This window comes from Periplaneta americana, chromosome 15 (assembly GCF_040183065.1).
Source record: "Periplaneta americana isolate PAMFEO1 chromosome 15, P.americana_PAMFEO1_priV1, whole genome shotgun sequence".
In the NCBI taxonomy this organism is placed as follows: domain Eukaryota; kingdom Metazoa; phylum Arthropoda; class Insecta; order Blattodea; family Blattidae; genus Periplaneta; species Periplaneta americana.
In genome coordinates, this window is record NC_091131.1 from 174,520,763 (window position 1) to 174,539,077 (window position 18,315).

At 34.6% G+C, this 18,315-nt stretch overlaps 1 protein-coding gene and 1 long non-coding RNA gene across 7 annotated transcripts in view; one reads left to right on the plus strand and one right to left on the minus strand.

Moving 5' to 3' along the window:
* Positions 1-18,315, plus strand: part of LOC138715545 (uncharacterized protein CG3556-like) — a 142,771-nt gene that overhangs the window by 34,330 nt on the left and 90,126 nt on the right. The gene's annotated exons all lie outside the window — the stretch shown is intronic.
* On the minus strand, positions 3,184-17,387 carry LOC138715546 (uncharacterized). 6 transcript variants are annotated; one of them, XR_011336414.1, is made up of 5 exons: positions 15,173-17,387; positions 12,952-15,082; positions 8,856-9,189; positions 7,288-7,416; positions 3,184-3,994 (listed from the first exon to the last, which is right to left on the minus strand). It is a non-coding gene; the product is annotated as an uncharacterized lncRNA (long non-coding RNA). The 6 variants fall into 6 exon arrangements; XR_011336415.1 differs by having other exon boundaries at positions 12,952-13,289; positions 13,819-17,387; XR_011336413.1 differs by having other exon boundaries at positions 8,856-9,002; positions 9,134-9,189; positions 12,952-17,387.

The following is an 18,315-nucleotide window of genomic DNA, read 5'->3' on the forward strand; positions in this document are numbered from 1 at the left end:
CACCAAGGATTTACTTTTTTACGACATATTGCTTCATTTTGTTTCGTGATATTATGTCAGATGGTATCACTTTTGACTAATTTCTTCTGTGGCCAACATCACATTGAGGTTTTCTATTCCCTGTGTAAAAAATCTCTGGTAAGGACACAGCTGAAATGACGTCAGTAATAGGCACGACTTAGTCTTAGGCAGCAGAGTTGTGCTGAATGTGCTCGATTGCATTGTACATCCTCATGCTCATGACACATAATTTGATAATTTTTTTTATAAGTAGAGACCTTTTGCTCCACCTTCAGGATCTTGGTTTCCGGATTACAGAAACTGTGAGAGAAAACAGAATGGATGCCTTTACTCTTCAGGATACGAAATTATTACATAATGCAGTACGAGAGTCCTACGATTATACATTTGACACTAATAGTGAAATTCTGTTCGTGAAGTGGGATGACAACAGATGTGTACCTGTAGGATCAATCTTTGATATAGGGGCTTCTGCAAGCAGGTGGGACAGAAATATAAGACAGAATATAAGTGTGCAGCAACCACAGGTCATATTTTTTTAGTAGGTTATTTTATGACACTTTATCAACATCTTAGGTTATTTAGCGTCTGTTTGAGATGAAGATAATAATGCCAGTGAAATGAGTCCGGGGTCCAGCACCGAAAGTTACCCAGCATTTGCTTCTATTGGGTTGAGAGAAAACTCCGGAAAAATCTCAAGAAATACGGTAAGTACATGGGTGGAGTGGACCATCATGATTGGTTAGCAGGGAAATTTGCCACTTCAATTCATGGAAAAAAGTGGTACTGAGATCTCTTTGTCAGAATGCTGGATATGGCTATAGTAAATGGTTGGATTGTCTACAGAGAAATACATGGACGAGACTCCCTGGACCTACTTGAATTCTGACGATGCTTTACTGTTCAATATCTCTAGATGTTTTCGAACTGCAAGAGAATGGACGCCCTATTCCATCACCTCGATGAGTGAAATTTGGTATGAGGATAGATAGTAGAGGTCATTTCATGGCAAAACGACCCTCTCAGAAACACCGCCAGATGGAATGGTGTAAATGCAGACCAGTAACATTCCGCAAGAAGTGTGATGAAACCTTCTGTCAAAAATGCTTTGAGCCTTACCACAATCGGTAAAGACAGACATTACTAAAATAAATGTGTTTCATTATTGCTGCAGCATTGTATTGTTGCATTAAATACTAAAATGTCATAAATAAATTTATTTATATTGGTGTAAATGTTTCTGGTTATACTACATTAAATACACAAAAAATATATTTACTTTATTGCAAATGAATACGCAGATATCATAAGTGCCCAGCGATCTATTTATAGACCGGGTGATTTTCAGCTACTTGGTGCATGGCAGAATAAACAAATCATATTCTTGGCATCTTATGGATTAAATTTATGAAATAGATATATTATTTTCGTTTTTTTTAATAAAAATAATTTGGGCGTTAATGGGTTAATAAAAACCTAAACTAATCTTCGTATATATACAAGATGTGTAACTGGAGTACAAAGGGAACTTCATTTGATTAGGAATGTACACGCGAAAATAAATCCAGATAAGGATCACGCTGACACTACAAGAGAAGTCTGTGCATGCGCAGTTTGATCTCAGAGCCAAGTTCTTCCTGTCATGAGCCCCAATGGCGAGCATATTTGGCACTGCTGTATGGTATGGGTCATTCCATGTCAAAGGACCCTGAATGCTAAAAAATTAAAATATTTCAAAGTAATTGTAATATTCATATTTCTAGAGTAGATGAACCTTTATACCAGATAAACAGTTAATTTCATGAAAATATTGAATTATTTAATGTCTATGCATATTTGACTTTAGTATTAATAGTACTGCTGACAAAAGGAAAAATACACCTCATATGTTGCCTGCTTTGATCATCTTTGCTTGTCTTCTGATTTGTTGTTGCGTGAGAAACTTGCTGTGTAGATGTTCCACAATCTACTGTGCAATTTTGAAGCAAATCAGATGAGTTTTTCAAGTACATGGAACTAAATGAAAATATTAAGATCATATGTCACACCCGCAACACAAAACATGATTTTATTTATGCCCATAAGAAAGTAATTAACTTATCAAAGTGAAACTTTCTGAAAGTGAGGTTATCCACAAGATCTAAATTTTAACATATAACAACTTTTTTGTAGCATGGCTATTTTGCACTCAAAATTGCGTTGCGTGTGTGACATTAGCCTCATATTATCAAAAGTCACACCTGCAACAAAAACATGAAAAAACTGGGAAAGACAAAAACAAGCTCTTCAAACTGATAAAATAAAGTTAAAGCTAAAGCGCAAGCAAGATAAAATAAGACAGAGGTGGCACAGAGAAAAACTAAAGTTAAGTACCTGAGATAAGTAATGCATCTCCAACAAGGGGTTCATATAGGAGCAACAGATCACTAGGGAAAGCAGTTCCTAAAGTGAACAGAGGTTTGCCAAACAGCCTAAGGAAAAGGAAAGCAGTGGTATCGAAATTAATATTTGAGGAATTGCCGGAATTTGCAAAAAGACTGAATCTGCTGCAAAAATTAAAAAAAGAAGATACCGTAAAAGATTGAATGATGAAACAAAAGATAACATGGTGCAGTTTTATCTCCGTGATGACATAAGCAGGACTGAGCTAGGTAAAAAAAGACAAAGTCACCATAAAGAATGTTCAAACCAGCAAGAAAGAAGTGGTACAGAAACATACTATGATGATGACCATTGCTGTAGCCTACGAAGAGTTTGTGAAGGAATGTACCAAACAGAGTGTAAAAGGTGTAACAACACTATTTACATCTGCAGAAGAAGTGAATTCATTATCATCATTCCTGGATAATCGTTGGAAAAATGTGCAGCCAATTCCAAGCCTGCATAAAGTTTACTTTGTGTCTCCTATTAAAGAAGGTGTGGTGAAGGTTTCTGAAAGCTCTCAACAAGAAGAATTAGCAACAGTCCAATTATTACATCTTGAAGAAGAAGAAGAAGAAGAAGAAGAAGAAGAAGAAGAAGAAGCTAGCTCTCCATGCAACAAGGACAATACCAAACTTGAGCCAGGGGACTTTGGACTTGTATCTTTAATTGCAACAGGAAAGTCTAACAGGAAACAAGACGTCTTCTTTGCTATTGTGAAATATTGACGAATATGACGAAGTGTTGGGTGTTGCCAGTAAATGAGAACAAATCTTGGGAGGACTTGTCAGTGATCCTGAAGACCTCCTAATTTGCGTAATAACAGGGGTCAATTTGCCTTTAGGTGACTATGCTTGCGTTTTAATCTGCATGAATGTTTGTAAAAATTTTTTAAATTTGTATGCGCTTTTTTTTTAATTAATTTCAATAGCTGTGGTATTTTTTTGCTTTCTTTGTAAATAAAAAATATCTATGTCACATTGCTGCTGATAAAAATATGTAAACTTAACATGTCTTCAAGTGTCACACATGCAACGGTCACACACACAACATTTTCAAATTAGAATTTACGTGGAATGTTAATGTTCCTCAGCAACTTCTATTATATCATCTCAAAAGTATACATTTTATTTATATCCCCAACAAGTTACAATCATATTCATAATCCAAGAGAACAGAATTGTAATAAAATCTTCACTTGCTTGAGAAGGAGTTGTATCATTTTGTCACACACGCAACAAAGATTGACATCTTATTTTTGTTAAGTGTATTCTTCTTAACCAACTCAAAACTTCATAACTGAATTAAGTAATTGATGGTTAATATAATATATAAAAATAAAAATGTTAGCTCTTAAAACATTTAATTTACAGTGTCTTCTGTAAGTGAATCTGCTGTTAAGATGTCACACACGCAACCATGGAATGACCCGTATGCATTATCCAGTTGTTCCAAATGAATAAAAGTTTTTTTTTTTTAAGTTGACTCTTCAAATGCCACAGATAGAATAATACAGAGTGGACTCCTCGAACTTTCCTGGTTTCCATTGCTTCTAAAAAAGAAACAGAAAGAACAACAATAATAAGGACAATACGCCTTATATCCACCCTTCATGTCTAAAAAGCGAAGAATCGAGGAATAGAGACTCAATATGGCATATTTGAAATTCTGATGGCATCTGCAGCAAGGCAACTTGAAGAGGATGAATGCCAGATCTTCGGGAAATTTTTAGCTAAAAGATGTAGCAATGTTCATCCATAACACACAGCAAAGTCCAACATGCTATTATAAACAGTTCTTTCTACAGTTTACCATATACATTGTTCTCAACATCGTACTGTAATGTTCATCCATCACAATGCCTGTTACCATATTAAGAGAGTTCCTTCAATTCTCCTGACCTTGTCAAGCACTGCACTGATTACACTCAATTAAAACTCAAATTTTTCTAGCATCAAGTACGTCCAATTGGCAAGATGTGGATATGAATTTTCAGGCTTTCTTCATTTTTAAAAATAGTGTTTTATGGTGTTACTTAACCTTTTATATATTGGTAGAAAATAAGAACACCTATCTGTAGACTTCTGACACATTACCTGTGCACTCGGCAGATGCCAGAGTGGTGTGGATTGCCTCGCTATAACTCACTACAAAAATATAAGTTCAAGGAGGCCTACTTAGCACAGCGTAATACACAAATACACTATTGCGTTATCCCACAAATTAAATAAACATAACAAAAGCAGGAAATATACCCATTTTTAGAACCACATGACAAGCAGACATGTTCTTTACTCAGAGAGAAAAATTAAAGTTTTCTGGAAATGTAGTAGTGTAGCGCAGAGTCTTTCTCTCTATCTCTTAACACCATTTTCTCCATTAACTAATGGTCAGAAACCTGAGCACTATTGTGTGTACTAAATTTGACTGCACTGGTTTTATCAACATTAAGTGCTAGTTTATTTGCATGGAACCATTAATTCATTAGATTCAGCACTGTATTACAAGTGTTTATAAAATGATCGTATTGTTTACTTGAAATAATTACACTTGTATCATCTGCAAATAAAATCACATGGGATGAATTGTTTATGGTCAAGGCTAAATCATTAATATAAACTAGAAACAACAATGGACCTAAAATTTACCCCTGCGGAACACCATGTTTAATATTTCTAAATTCTGAATAAGTAACTTTATGACTATTTGGTACATTTTCTTCTACTTTTTGTTTTCTATTTGATAAGTACGATGTAAACCAACCCAACATCTCATTTTTAATACCATAAAACTTCAATTTTTTTACTAATATACTATGGTCTACACAATCAAATGCTTTAGCCAAGTCACAAAAAATCCCACCTACATGTAGTTTCGAATTTAATGAATTTAGTATTTCATCCACCAAACTAAAAGCAGCATTCTCTGTCGATTTTTGTTTTCTAAATCCAAACTGTTCTAAAACTAATATATTGTTGGACTCCAGGTAATGATATAATCTATTATACATAACTTTCTCAAACACTTTTGAAAATGTTGTTAATAATGATATGGGTCTGTAATTAGCAATAGTACATTTATCTCCCTTTTTGTATATTGGTTTTACTATTGAATATTTGAGTCTTTCTGGAAAAATACCACATTGCATTGACAAATTGCATAGATAGCTTAACGCAGGGGATAATATTTCAGAACAAGCTTTCAGAACTTTACTTGAAAATTCATCATATCCAGAAGAATATTTTGTTTTTAGTTGTTTTATCACATGCATGATTTCGCTGCGGTAGTGGGAATAAATTTGAGACCTAAAAACTCAGTGTTAAATGCATCAGTTAGGTAACCAAGTGCAGCATCTTCTGCACAATCTTGAATGTTTAAGTTCTGAATAATATTTATATAGAAGTCGTTAAAATGATTTGCAATTGATTTTGGGTTATCTATTTTACTATCATTGATTTTAATGCAAGTAATATTTTCACTCTTTGAATATCGATTAGTTTCATTTTTAATAATATCCCAAATAGTTTTAATCTTATTGTCTGAATTTTGTATTTGTTCATTCAGATACATTTTCTTTGCATCTTTTATAACTTTTGTCAAAGTTTTACAGTAATTCTTGTAGTAATTAAGAACATGAGGATCATCACTATTCCTACTCATTAAATATAGATTCCTTTTTCTAGCACATGATATTTTAATTCCCTGAGTTATCCACATGTTTTTACTTTTACATTTTTTCACCACCTTGACTGGAAAACATTCATTGAAATAATTCGGAAATGTAGTGAAAAATGCATTAAATTTAGTATTAATATCAATGGTATCGGTACTATATACATTTTCCCAAGATTCATTTTGTAGACATGTATTTAAATGATGAAGAGATTCAGCATTTATAATCCTTTTTTTTATTTTTAGATTAACACTTTGGAATTTTTCACTCAAATTGAAAACACTTAGAATTTGTGCATCGTGATCAAACAGGCCTTTGACTAATGGTACTGTTGAATAGGAATTCAATCTACTTTTATCTATAAATATATTATCAATGGCAGTACTACTTCCAGCTTGTGTTCTGGTTGGAAAACTTACTGTGTGACTAAGATTATAAGTTTCAAGAAGTGAGTTTAATTTTCTTTTACGTGAGCTTTCTGATAGATAATCTATGTTTATGTCACCACAGATTACTAATTCGGTATGTGGTTTATAAAGTCTTTTCAATAATGAATCTAAGTTAGTTGTAAATTTCTTATAATCTTCCATTGGCGCCCTATAAACACATAAGATAATTAAATTTGATATCTCATAACCAATTTGTATTCCACAGATTTCAATATCTTGTTCAAGGCAAAAATCAGATATATCAATTTTACTAAATAATAGATCCTCTCTGATAAAAATACAGGCACCGCCTTTTTGGAAGACATGTCTACAGAAATGAGAACCTAATACATATCCATGTAAAGACAGTTGTAGTATTTCCTGTTGCTTCATATGATGTTCAGTTATACATAATATCTGAGGTTTATGCTTTTGAGTTGCTAAAGAAGTGATCAATTCATCAGTTTTTTGTTTTAATCCCCTAATATTTTAATGAAAAATAGTGAAGTTACTGTGTTCATTACTAGAAACATCAGAGCATTTACAATTTAGTTGAACTTGTTTCAAACACCTTACTGGTGGGAGGTTTAACCTAAAAAAGGAGAAGCCCTAGCATTAACTAACACAGGAATATTACAACTCTGCTTTTTAACATGGCTGCCTCTGATGCTATTAGCAATAAGAACCGAAAGGTGCTCCTTGCCTCTACCATTCAGATGCAGACCATGTGACGTATATTCATACCTTCTTATAGGGCTTACATCTATCAAACCAATGTGTGATGCCCCAGGTCTCATCAGAGCCCGCTCAAGCTGCATATTCACACTCTGCACCCTCCTGTGAAGATATGGCTTGTCGTACCTGCTGAAAAGACTGAGAAATCCCACATTGGTATGGCTGCTCATCTCAATTGTGTTGTTGACATCTTTCTCAATAGAATAGTTACAATCGTTATCAATACTATTACCTGGCCCACCCACTATAACTACATGATCGCTCTTAGAAAAATCTGAACTCAATTTCATCATATCCTCAACAACATTCTTGAGAGGAGCATTAGGCTTACATACACTAGATACTTCAAACATAATCATATACTTTGTCTTTTCGGGATTTACTTCCAAACTGATCACTTTACTTGCTTCAAGTAAAATTTCCGTGTTTTCCCTAATCGTTTGTGTATTTTCTCCTAACATATTCACGTCATCCGCATAGACAAGAACCTGATGTAACCCGTTCAATTCCAAACCCTGCCTGTTATCCTGAACTTTCCTAATGGCATATTATAGAGCGAAGTTAAAAAGTAAAGGTGATAGTGCATCTCCCTGTTTTAGCCCGCAGTGAATTGGAAAAGCATCAGATAGAAACTGACCTATACAGACTCTGCTGTATGTTTCACTGAGACACGTTTTAATTAATCGAACTAGTTTCTTGGGAATACCAAATTCAATAAGAATATCATATAATACTTCCCTCTTAACCGAGTCATATGCCTTTTTGAAATCTATGAATAACTGATGTACTGTACCCTTATATTCCCATTTTTTCTCCATTATCTGTCGAATATAAAAAATCTGATCAATAGTCGATCTATTATGCCGAAAACTGCACTGATGATCCCCAATAATTTCATCTACGTATGGAGTTAATCTCCTCAAAAGAATATTGGATAAAATTTTGTACGACGTCAACAAAAGTGATATTCCTCGAAAGTTACCACAGTTGGTTTTGTCCCACTTTTTAAAAATAGGTACAATTATGGACTCCTTCCATTGTTCTGGTACAATTTCCTTTTCCCAAATAGCAAGTACAAGTTTATAAATTTCGCTATATAATGCACTTCCACCCTCTTGTATTAATTCTGCTGGAATTTGATCGATACCTGGAGACTTGTACTTTTTCAGATTTTCTATCGCAATTTCGACTTCTGAAAGCGTGGGTTCGGGTATAAATGGCTCAGCAGTTTGTATTTCAATTTCGTCCCGATCATTTCTATTCAATTAGCGGTACCGGTACTAAAAATAATTTTATTCTACATTTTGGCAGTTAGGCTTAAATTAAAGTATTTTGAGATATTTTACTTAGTGTAATAATTTCAAACAAATTGTAAAAATTTCCTACATGAGTAGTTGAAATTGACTGTGATTTGCAGTTCTGATTTGATTAAAGTGTCGCGCTCCTTTTTCGAACATCTGAGGATTGCGAGACTTCATATGTGAGATAGGTATATATCAATGTTAACAATATTAAAAAGAGCTTGTTAAAATTGGCCATAAAGTCATTTAAATATGTGCTCCTGCATATAGACTTACCGGTATATGTCTAAAATGCAGGTAGTAGGCCATTGATGATATAATGAGGAGAGTTCGGCTGGCACCGTGGATCGTGTCCCAGCATAGCTCAGTTGGAAAGAGCACTCAGCACGCAGAGTTGAGAGGTCCTGGGTTCGATTCCCGGTGCTGGAACGAATTTTTCTCAAAATTAATAGGTATCTACATGTTTACTACTAACAAAAAATAGTAGTCTTGATTATTCAATGTGGATGCGAGACCTTATATATATGAATGTATGTATATATCTGTTCACTTACTGTTCATAACAGAAAACACTCTTTGTATAAGCTTAGCTGCACATTCCAGTGCATCTCTGGAACAACAGAATCCATCATATAAATCACCTTCAACCTCGTAAATATTAAATGTTTCAATTAATTTTTACATTATGCAAAAATAAGGTAGGAAAAGGTTCGAAGAGAAGAGAAATGCGGAAGTCGGGAGACTGTTAAAAATTGGATGGTGCCGTATGTTCAAAAATGGGCAAACCAATGTCCATGATGAAGAGAGAAGTGGTCGATCGAGTATCATGAATGCAGATCTCATTTGTTTGGTTGACGAAAAGGTTAGAGCAAACCGCAGGTTTACCATGTCAGAGCTTAGTGAGGATTTTCCACAGATTAGTCGTACTCTTGTGTACAAAGTGATTACCGAAGATTTGGGCTACTGGAAACTTTCTGCCAGATGGGTGCCTAAACTCCTTTCTGAGGAACAAAAGGCTCAGCGGATGGGAGGAGCACTGTCCTTTCTTGAGCATTACGAAAGAGAAGGTGATGCTTTTCTCGATCAGATTGTGACAGGATATGAGACTTGGGTGCGGTATATGAATGCAGAAACAAAGCTTCAATCAATGCAGTGGGGCCATACTCACTCCCCGAAAAATTCCACAAAGTGTCGTCAAACACTTTCCACGAGGAAACTTGTGGCAACTGTCTTCTGGGACAGAAAAGGAATTTTGCTAGTGGAGTTCTTGGAGAGGAATGCCACAATTAACGCTGAGCGTTACTGTAACACACTAACAAACTTGAAAAGCGCAATTTAAAACAAACGTCACAACAAATGTTGAGCTCTGGGGTGATTTTCCTGTAAGACAACACCCGGCCGCATACAGCGCGTCGTACTACGACCAAACTACAAGAGTTCAACTGGGAAGTACTGGATCGCCCTCCCTATAGCCCAGATTTGGTACCTAGCGATTACTATCTCTTCATGCACATGAAAACGTGGCTTGGGTCGAAGTGCTTTGACGATGATGAAGAGTTGAAAATCAGCGTCGTAGGTTGGCCGAATTCTATGATTGTGGAATTTCAAAGCTCGTCAAACGCTACAAGTGTCTCAATGTAACTGGAAACTGTGTGGAAAAATAAATTAGAGTGTACAATTTCAAACCTATTGTAACTCAATTCTGTAACGTCATTCACAGGTTTGTAAAAAATAAACGGCTACTTTATGAATAGCCCTCATAGAACAAAGATATATATTGCTTTTTTATAAAAACATTCTAGCGTCCCCAGAAAGAGTAAGTTACACACTCGTGCTCAGAGGGCGTTCCACATAATGTTAAGATATTTTATTAAATAACAGAGTAAAAAGTAAAAAAAAAAAAAGAAAGAAAAAAAAAGAAAAAAGAAGAAGAAAACATATCAGAATAATTGAACTTTAAATTTTCTCTCTAAACAGGAATTTTTAATTGATTTTTTAAAATAAGGAGCATTAGTAAATTGTACACTATCTACCAAAAAGTAATTGAGCACCCGGGATTTTACGTGCTAGATGTCATATTTCGGCGGCTACTGTGCAGTGGTATGCAGACAATAAGGTCACCAGTTGAACTGGCCTGCACAGAGTCCTGATCTCAATCACATTGAGCACCTTTGAGACGAATTGGAGCGGCGATTGAGGTTTCGGGAAATTCGGCCAACTTCCATTGTCCAACTGAGTGCCATATTGCAAGAGGAATGGCGACGCATTCCAGTGGATATCCTACACAAACTAGTGGAGAACATGCCTGACAGGGTGGTACCACGAGGTGGTACCACGAGGTTCTAAAGGGGCAAAAATAGTGCCCAATTACTTTTTGGTAGATAGTGTATATTTGGGAATTTAGCTATTAAATTATCATGTTATAAAGCCTTGGACCGAAGTTGCTACTGTGATTATATGCTACAGCTATGATACATTTAGGTTCTGTTAAGCATAATATATGTTTTCTGATCTTTTGGTTTTATATTTATGTCAGTGATGTCAAAGCAAGCGCATTTTTCTGATCTTGACGTCGTGCGCGGGCATCAAGCGCTAAGTATGGAAAGAGGAAGGGTTGTGTATATAAGTAAGCAGCCTGTAGGATTAAGAAAACACTGGTGCACAAACTTCAAACGGAACGTGACATTTTATGTCGTTATTTTTATATGGTTTATTTCTGTTTACTATTATATATATTGTCTGTAAAATAAAAGTACTAACACTGATTTCTTAATATTGCAGTTGTGTTTTAAATGTTAATAACATAATAAAGAGATAAGAAGGAATATTCACATAAATTCCATAGTAGTACAACTATACTGTACTAAATGGATGAAACACATCATTCATAAAGAAAGTGATATCCCAAAAAAAGAGATTGAGTATGATATGACAATTGTAATTGATATTGATGATACCTTTAGCCCTATAAAAATAATCAATCAACTAATCAAAAAAATATCATAGTACAAAGCAAAGTTACCTAGGTGCTGTATATGTTTTAAGTGTAACTAATATTCCATAACAAAACTCTTATTGCATTATGCTTTTAAGGTGATATTGGTGAGCAACTTCCTATCATCAGAATATTAAATTATTTTCTCGAAATGTGCTGAAGCTATAGAGCTGACATTTTTACAACACATGGGGACGTAGCTTTTGCTTATGATGTAACAGTAGTTGCTTTGTTAATAATTCATTTCCATGCGAATATTTTCAAAACTTTTAATAGACTATCTTCAGTAATACGCATTTACGGTATATTAAATTAACGAAAACATTCTGTAAGGCTACTAAATAAATAGGCCTATATCTGAAAATTTCACTTTTCTATAAAGAAAGTTGAGAAAATACGGTAAGTTATTTCTTTTGAACAAAAAAATCAAACTTGTGAAAAATGAACATTAAAATTAAAACTTACATTCTTATAATGCACTTATACTTCCAGACAAATCTAAAAATTAACATGGATACAGTTTTAATAAGTTCTCTTCCCTTTATCTATTGAATCAGTGCTGGCCATCCCTGAACATAGCTCGACCAAGCGGCATATACTACCTCTTTTGTCTGTCTCTTTCCTTTCCGCTGTAAAGCGCTCAGGCTCTCCTGATCTCTAAAGGACGCGCTTGCTCCTATGGACATCAATTGACATCACTGATTTATGTGAATATAAATTAAATATATTTCGGTTTTTATGTACAAAATTCAATAATACATTGTTATTAATTTGATGGAAGTCACATACTTTAAATCCTGAATACAACAGTTCTGAAGGGTAATCAAGAGTTTATTAAGGCATAATTGTATTATTCTTTTCTGTAGCAGAGTTAGTGGCATGAGGGAGGTACTATTAGCACTGTATTAACTTCGCACTTCCTTAAACATCAATCATAGTACACCAACTATTTACTTTTCTTACACATACTGCTACCACCACCACTAAAAAATTTTGATCAACACTTCACCATTAATGCTTCATTATACTACTCTGATTATTCTCTGCAATTTTTTTAGTTGGTATTTAACGACCCTGTATTAACTACTAAGATATTTGGCATTGATTGTATTGGTAATAGCGTGATGGTATTTGGCAAGATGAGGCCGAGGGTTCGCCATAGATTACCTGACATTCGCATTCGCCTTATGGTTGGAGGAAACCTCGGGAAAAAACTGCCAGTAATGAGCACAAGCTGGAATCGAACCCATGCCCGAGTTCAACTTTGGATCAGCAGGATCCTTGTCCTTGTAAGCTTTATATTTGTTATACACATTAATGGTAACATTTTCACAATTCACTTTTTTGCTTTAAAAAGCTAACAATTATTGTGTCTACTTACTGATGTCCACGTTTTTCTTCAGTGATACCGTACACTGCAGCATAGAATAATGAATCCACAGAGAACTTGATTTCTTCTTTTCACTTTTCATTGAAAAATATTCCAGCATAAACTTTTCAGAATTATTCCATACTTTTTTTTTTACACCACTCTTCAAACTTCTTATATTCCTCTTCATACCTCTGTCGCGATTTTGTTGGAATTAATAAATCAGTACAGCTGTTAATGCAATACCATTGACACTTATATTTATAAATAGTCATGGTGACAATACCGACAATAATAACATTCTTCAAATGTTTCTTGTACATGGCCCTCTATATGAATCGATCACCTACAAAGAAAATGTATATAGCTTCAAATGTTTCTCGTACAAGTCCCTCTATGTGAATCGATCACCTACAAAGCAAATGTATATTGCTGGCAATAAAAATTTTACATTTAGACAATATTCAATTTTACATTATTTTTTTTTATCAAAGCGGATAAAACTTTGTATGATACACATGTCGTAACTTCTTATTACAATAGTAGACTGGTTATCAAACCCGGCCTGCAGCCTTGTTTGACAAAATCTCGTATTGTAAAATGAAATGTTATGACATTAGTATCTAAATAACTATTACATTATGTTTTGTGCAATATTAAAATGTTTGATAATATCGTATTGTCAGTGTTCTTCCATCCTGTAAATGCTATTTTTTTTTTAATTTAAAACATTTAACAACCAGTTCTACATTGTGGACAAATTAAACAAGCAGTGATCTGACTGAATGACACGACATGTAAAAATGTGATAGCTTTCAATTGCATTATATTAATTTATACTGAATCATTTCATTGCTATATAGCCTACTATATACCATATCTAAATACTGGTAGACCTATAGGTCTAAGAGGACAGCAACTTCAATACCGCCTCATGGACTGCTGTTGACAGGTCCTTTTAGCCACCTTGTCCTCTCAAGTGGACAGTTCAGATCTGGAAATCTAGGTATCATGCTGTAAAAATGAGACAAAATCTTAAAAGGAGTCATGAACAAACAATTAGACTTTCATAAACAAAAATCATAATTCGTGACTGAAAGTGTTAATCTACTTTAAGATATAATTCACATTATTCATGTGGGGTGATCTTGTTACCCGTCTTGATAGTCTGTGTCATGAAAATTCCAGGGTATAAAATTCGATCTACAGCTTAATTCTCTTCATTTCTAAGTTAGTCTGCTTCCAAATTATTTTATTTTGTGTTATTTATACCAATTTTTATATTGTTATTTATATTATCATTATATGCTCATTGTAGTATAGGTGGTATTCGAATATTTGAATTTCAACAAAGAACTCAAATTTGATTAGTTTTATATTTTTAATTATTTATTTTTATAACTTCAAAACTTTTTTTTTGGGATTTTATTTTATTATAAACAAGTGTTTTTGAGATGCTCATGGTTGTATAAGTTATATATTGTTCTAATACAGTGAAGTTACTTGGGGATGCTTGGGTTGTCGTCCAGAACCGGGCTGGCTATCAATGTGTTGATTACCACTGGAAACACATACACATCTCCGGCATTCCGGCCTACAATCCTACTGTTACAAAGTTTAAAAGTTATAGTACTTACCAAGGTCACATTCGTTGTTCAAAATGTCCTCCATTTACTGTAACATACATTTAACATCTTCTTACGAAATTTGCAGTCACTCTCGCAAGTTCTTCAGCACTGATAGAATTTATTGCATCTCTTACATTCTGTTTAAGTTCGTTTATGGAGTGTGACTTTCTTGCATTCTGTAGGGCTTTAATTTAAGTAATGTTGTCGCTACACAAGCAGAACTTGTACTTATTTCAGTTTCCTGCACTAAACTCTGAGGGTTTTTTGAGGGGTGTCTTCCAATCCTTCATCAATCTCGTCTAATTTCTCTTTCGACAGAACAGGACATTCTTTTCGGTTTTTCATCATTTACCGAAGCTGTCCAAATGAATTTCTTATAAAGTCTTCTTATTGTACTGGCAGTTGGAACAGGTCTATCTGGAAACTTTTCCCGAAATTTGCATCTTGTTGCCGCACAAGACTTTCCTTTCTGTATGCACGTATTGTATAGACTGTAGATAAGTACGTTCACCTAATGAATACATTATACAACAGTAGCCTACATGGAGCACTTTAAACTTAACTTAAACTTTTAAGATTATAACTTTCACAGCCAACTTACTTTCCACAACACAACACAACTAAAGCGAAACTGCAGTGTCGCTCATTGCTTGCGTGCCGAGAATGTGGACGCACTATTCCCGGTGATTATGACATCTCTTGGCGGGGAACGGCTCCTGCAAAATCCGAGCATCCCCAATTAACTTCACTGTATTTAAATTTAAAGAATTAACTGAAGTGATTTTCAATTTATATTATAGTACTGTGACTTTCATTGGTTGTAAATGTGTTTTCTACCATGTCAAAACTATATAGCATTGAGCAGTTTGTCTTGAAATGGAAGGGAGGGAAATTTAAACTTACTGTATATGTTGCCTCATAGTGTCGCCGGTAACATATCTAAAGTTCATTAATTTTAGTATACTATGTTTTCAACAAAATGGAGCAGAACTATTGAATCACCCTCTATTTTTTAGAAATAATAGGATTATTTCATATTTTTATATTTTTTGTAAGTCAATAATACATCAACTGTTTATATTCCAAATGCTTAACAAAGATCGGTATATGATTTTGATGACGGTAATTTTTTAGTAGTAAGTTGTGAAAAATTTTGATAGCGGGAGGGTTAAGAACTTGATACGCTTCAGGAACAGTAACACTTATAAACTGTTAGGAAATTGTGACGAGATATTGTGGATAGTGTATGAATCACCAAATCACCATAAAATGCACAGTCATTGTCAGATTTTCTTGGACATAAGTAACTTTTCTATTCTATGTGGTATCCTTTCTTGCTACCTTAGTAGGATCCCCAGATGTCCCAGTTTAGCCAGGATAAACTCGAATTTCTAATATCTGTACCCCTGTCACGAAAGAGTGTATCCAGGATGTCAAATGTCCCAGTTTCCTCTAAAGCATAAGATTAGGCTAACCTGATTTTTTATGGTCCAGCAGGGGACATCGACAATTTTAAAAGAAAACACAAACACTTACCTAGTCACTATCCGTTGAAATGTTGCAGAAGATACATGTAACAGTAGATACAATGATAGAATTTTGCACACTAAATTTGTAGAGTATCTTAACTTTTTGAACTAAATGCATAAACACAAGTAACTCCTATAAATAATTATGGCCACTAAGAATTCAATTTCAGTACTGACGCATGCATGGAAGTCTTTCACAAAATATTGTAAACACTGAACTCTTAACACACACATTTTACAAGTACTTGTCTGAAGAATGTATTTCTTTAAGGATCTGTTTATTCCCATACAGCTTCACACTAAGTTCTTCACATGAGAAATGAAAGTTTGTTTTCACTTTTCAATTTTCTTTCTTGATTTTTCATCAGTCCAGATTGAGTTCAATGTGGAGAAAAGTCTTTCAACTGATGAATTATTGACTGAAAGACACATGATTAAGGACACTATTTTGAGAAGATTTTCAAATGTAATTGATTTTTTTTTTTTTTGAAATGTTCAAAAACATCATACCACTTCCACCTGTTAGTTTGTCACAAAACTCCTCATTGTTTTACTTACTTAGAAATGGATGCTGCGGCAGTTCTAACGCTTCTGCACAAAGTGAATGAAGGCGAAGATGCTGTTCTTCTTAAAGAGTGCAGACTATCTCATATTGTGCTCGCTGGTTCTTCTGTCTCATACTGAGAACCGTTCAGAAATGTGCATGAAACGTAGGAGTTTCAACACGATACTTAAATATTCACGTGCAAAATGTTACTGAAACAAAATCAAAACTTCTGGCGACAAAATTAATTTCCAGGGACAAAAATGGGGACATTTGCACCCAGGGGACAGCAATGCAAAACCGGGGACTGTCTCCGGAAATCGGGGATGTCTGGTCAGCCTACATAAGGTAATATTATTTATGTGATAGGTAAAGTAAAGTAAATATAGGTACCTATTTAAAATTTCCCGATTTCATTAGCAAATATTCAACTGGTAGCAATTCTAATCCCTCTGACACTCAATGAGAATATCTTAGTATGAGCATGACGAGCATGAGTCTACATTCTTACAATTTCTGGTACTGGTCGTTCTGATTGCTTTTCTAACTAGCATTTGCAGTTGCTGTTCGGATACAATTTGCACAATGGAGTCTTGCTTTAGTTTTATTGAATCTGAATGTTAATCATTATTGGATGAACATTGAAAGTGTAGACCACGTGTAGGATGTGTAGTCTCTTCTTTCGTTGTCTCGTGACACCTATCTGAGTGTAAGAGGAAGAAGAAAGTGAACTGACAAGGAAAGCTCACTAAATGATAATGGATTTTCACAACGATTTTTCCCCCATACGTTCCATTTGAAATAAGAAATCTGCCTATAAATTTCTACAGCCAGAGAAGACCTAGTCTTTAAGATATGATTTTTCAAAATAATCGCCTGACACTCATATGTCTATCTCTATTGCCATCGTGAAGAAGAAAAAGTTTAAGGCCCCAAATGTTTATGCACTGCCCTCAAAATCGAGGAAGCTTATGAAAACTCACCTCTTCAAGTTATTTGAAGAACTATACTTTCCATCTGTCAGTGATCATAGCATTCTTTTGGTAGATTCGTGGACCAGTTACTGAGGTAGACAGGCCATGGAAAGAATAACTCCAGAAGGCAAAACGGTGGAAGTGTTAACAATTCCAAAACACACAACTCCGATTGTGCAGCCTCTTGACGTTTATGGTTTTAGATCTTGGAAATCACCATTGAGTTTTCTGAGTGAAATAACAAACCACTTCCTAACAAATACCGATGCTCTTCAAATTAAATTCAATAAGTGGAACCAGAATCATCAGAGTTTAAATTTATGGTATAAGTTATGTGGTGTGTTCTAATGCCATTTTGTTTCCATTTCCCTCGTGTTTCTTTTTCATATATTTCTGTTTGTTTTCTTTCTTTTACATACATGGCAGTCCTAGTGGCTTATCATCTTTGCTTTTGATTATATCACTTGGCACTTCGAATGAGGGTAGCGATTCACGGGTGCTCGTGTAAAGGGGTTAAGTATGAACTTAAAGTGGGATAAGTAAAGATTTGAACCCTCCACAATGACTTCTGTTAAATTATGCTTCCATCCATGATGCAGTTACAGTGCTCCGTATTTTGTGACAAAGGAGTTTTGTTCAGTACCAAAGAAGAGAAGTTTACATATCTTACAATTTGACTTAATCCCCTTTACACGAG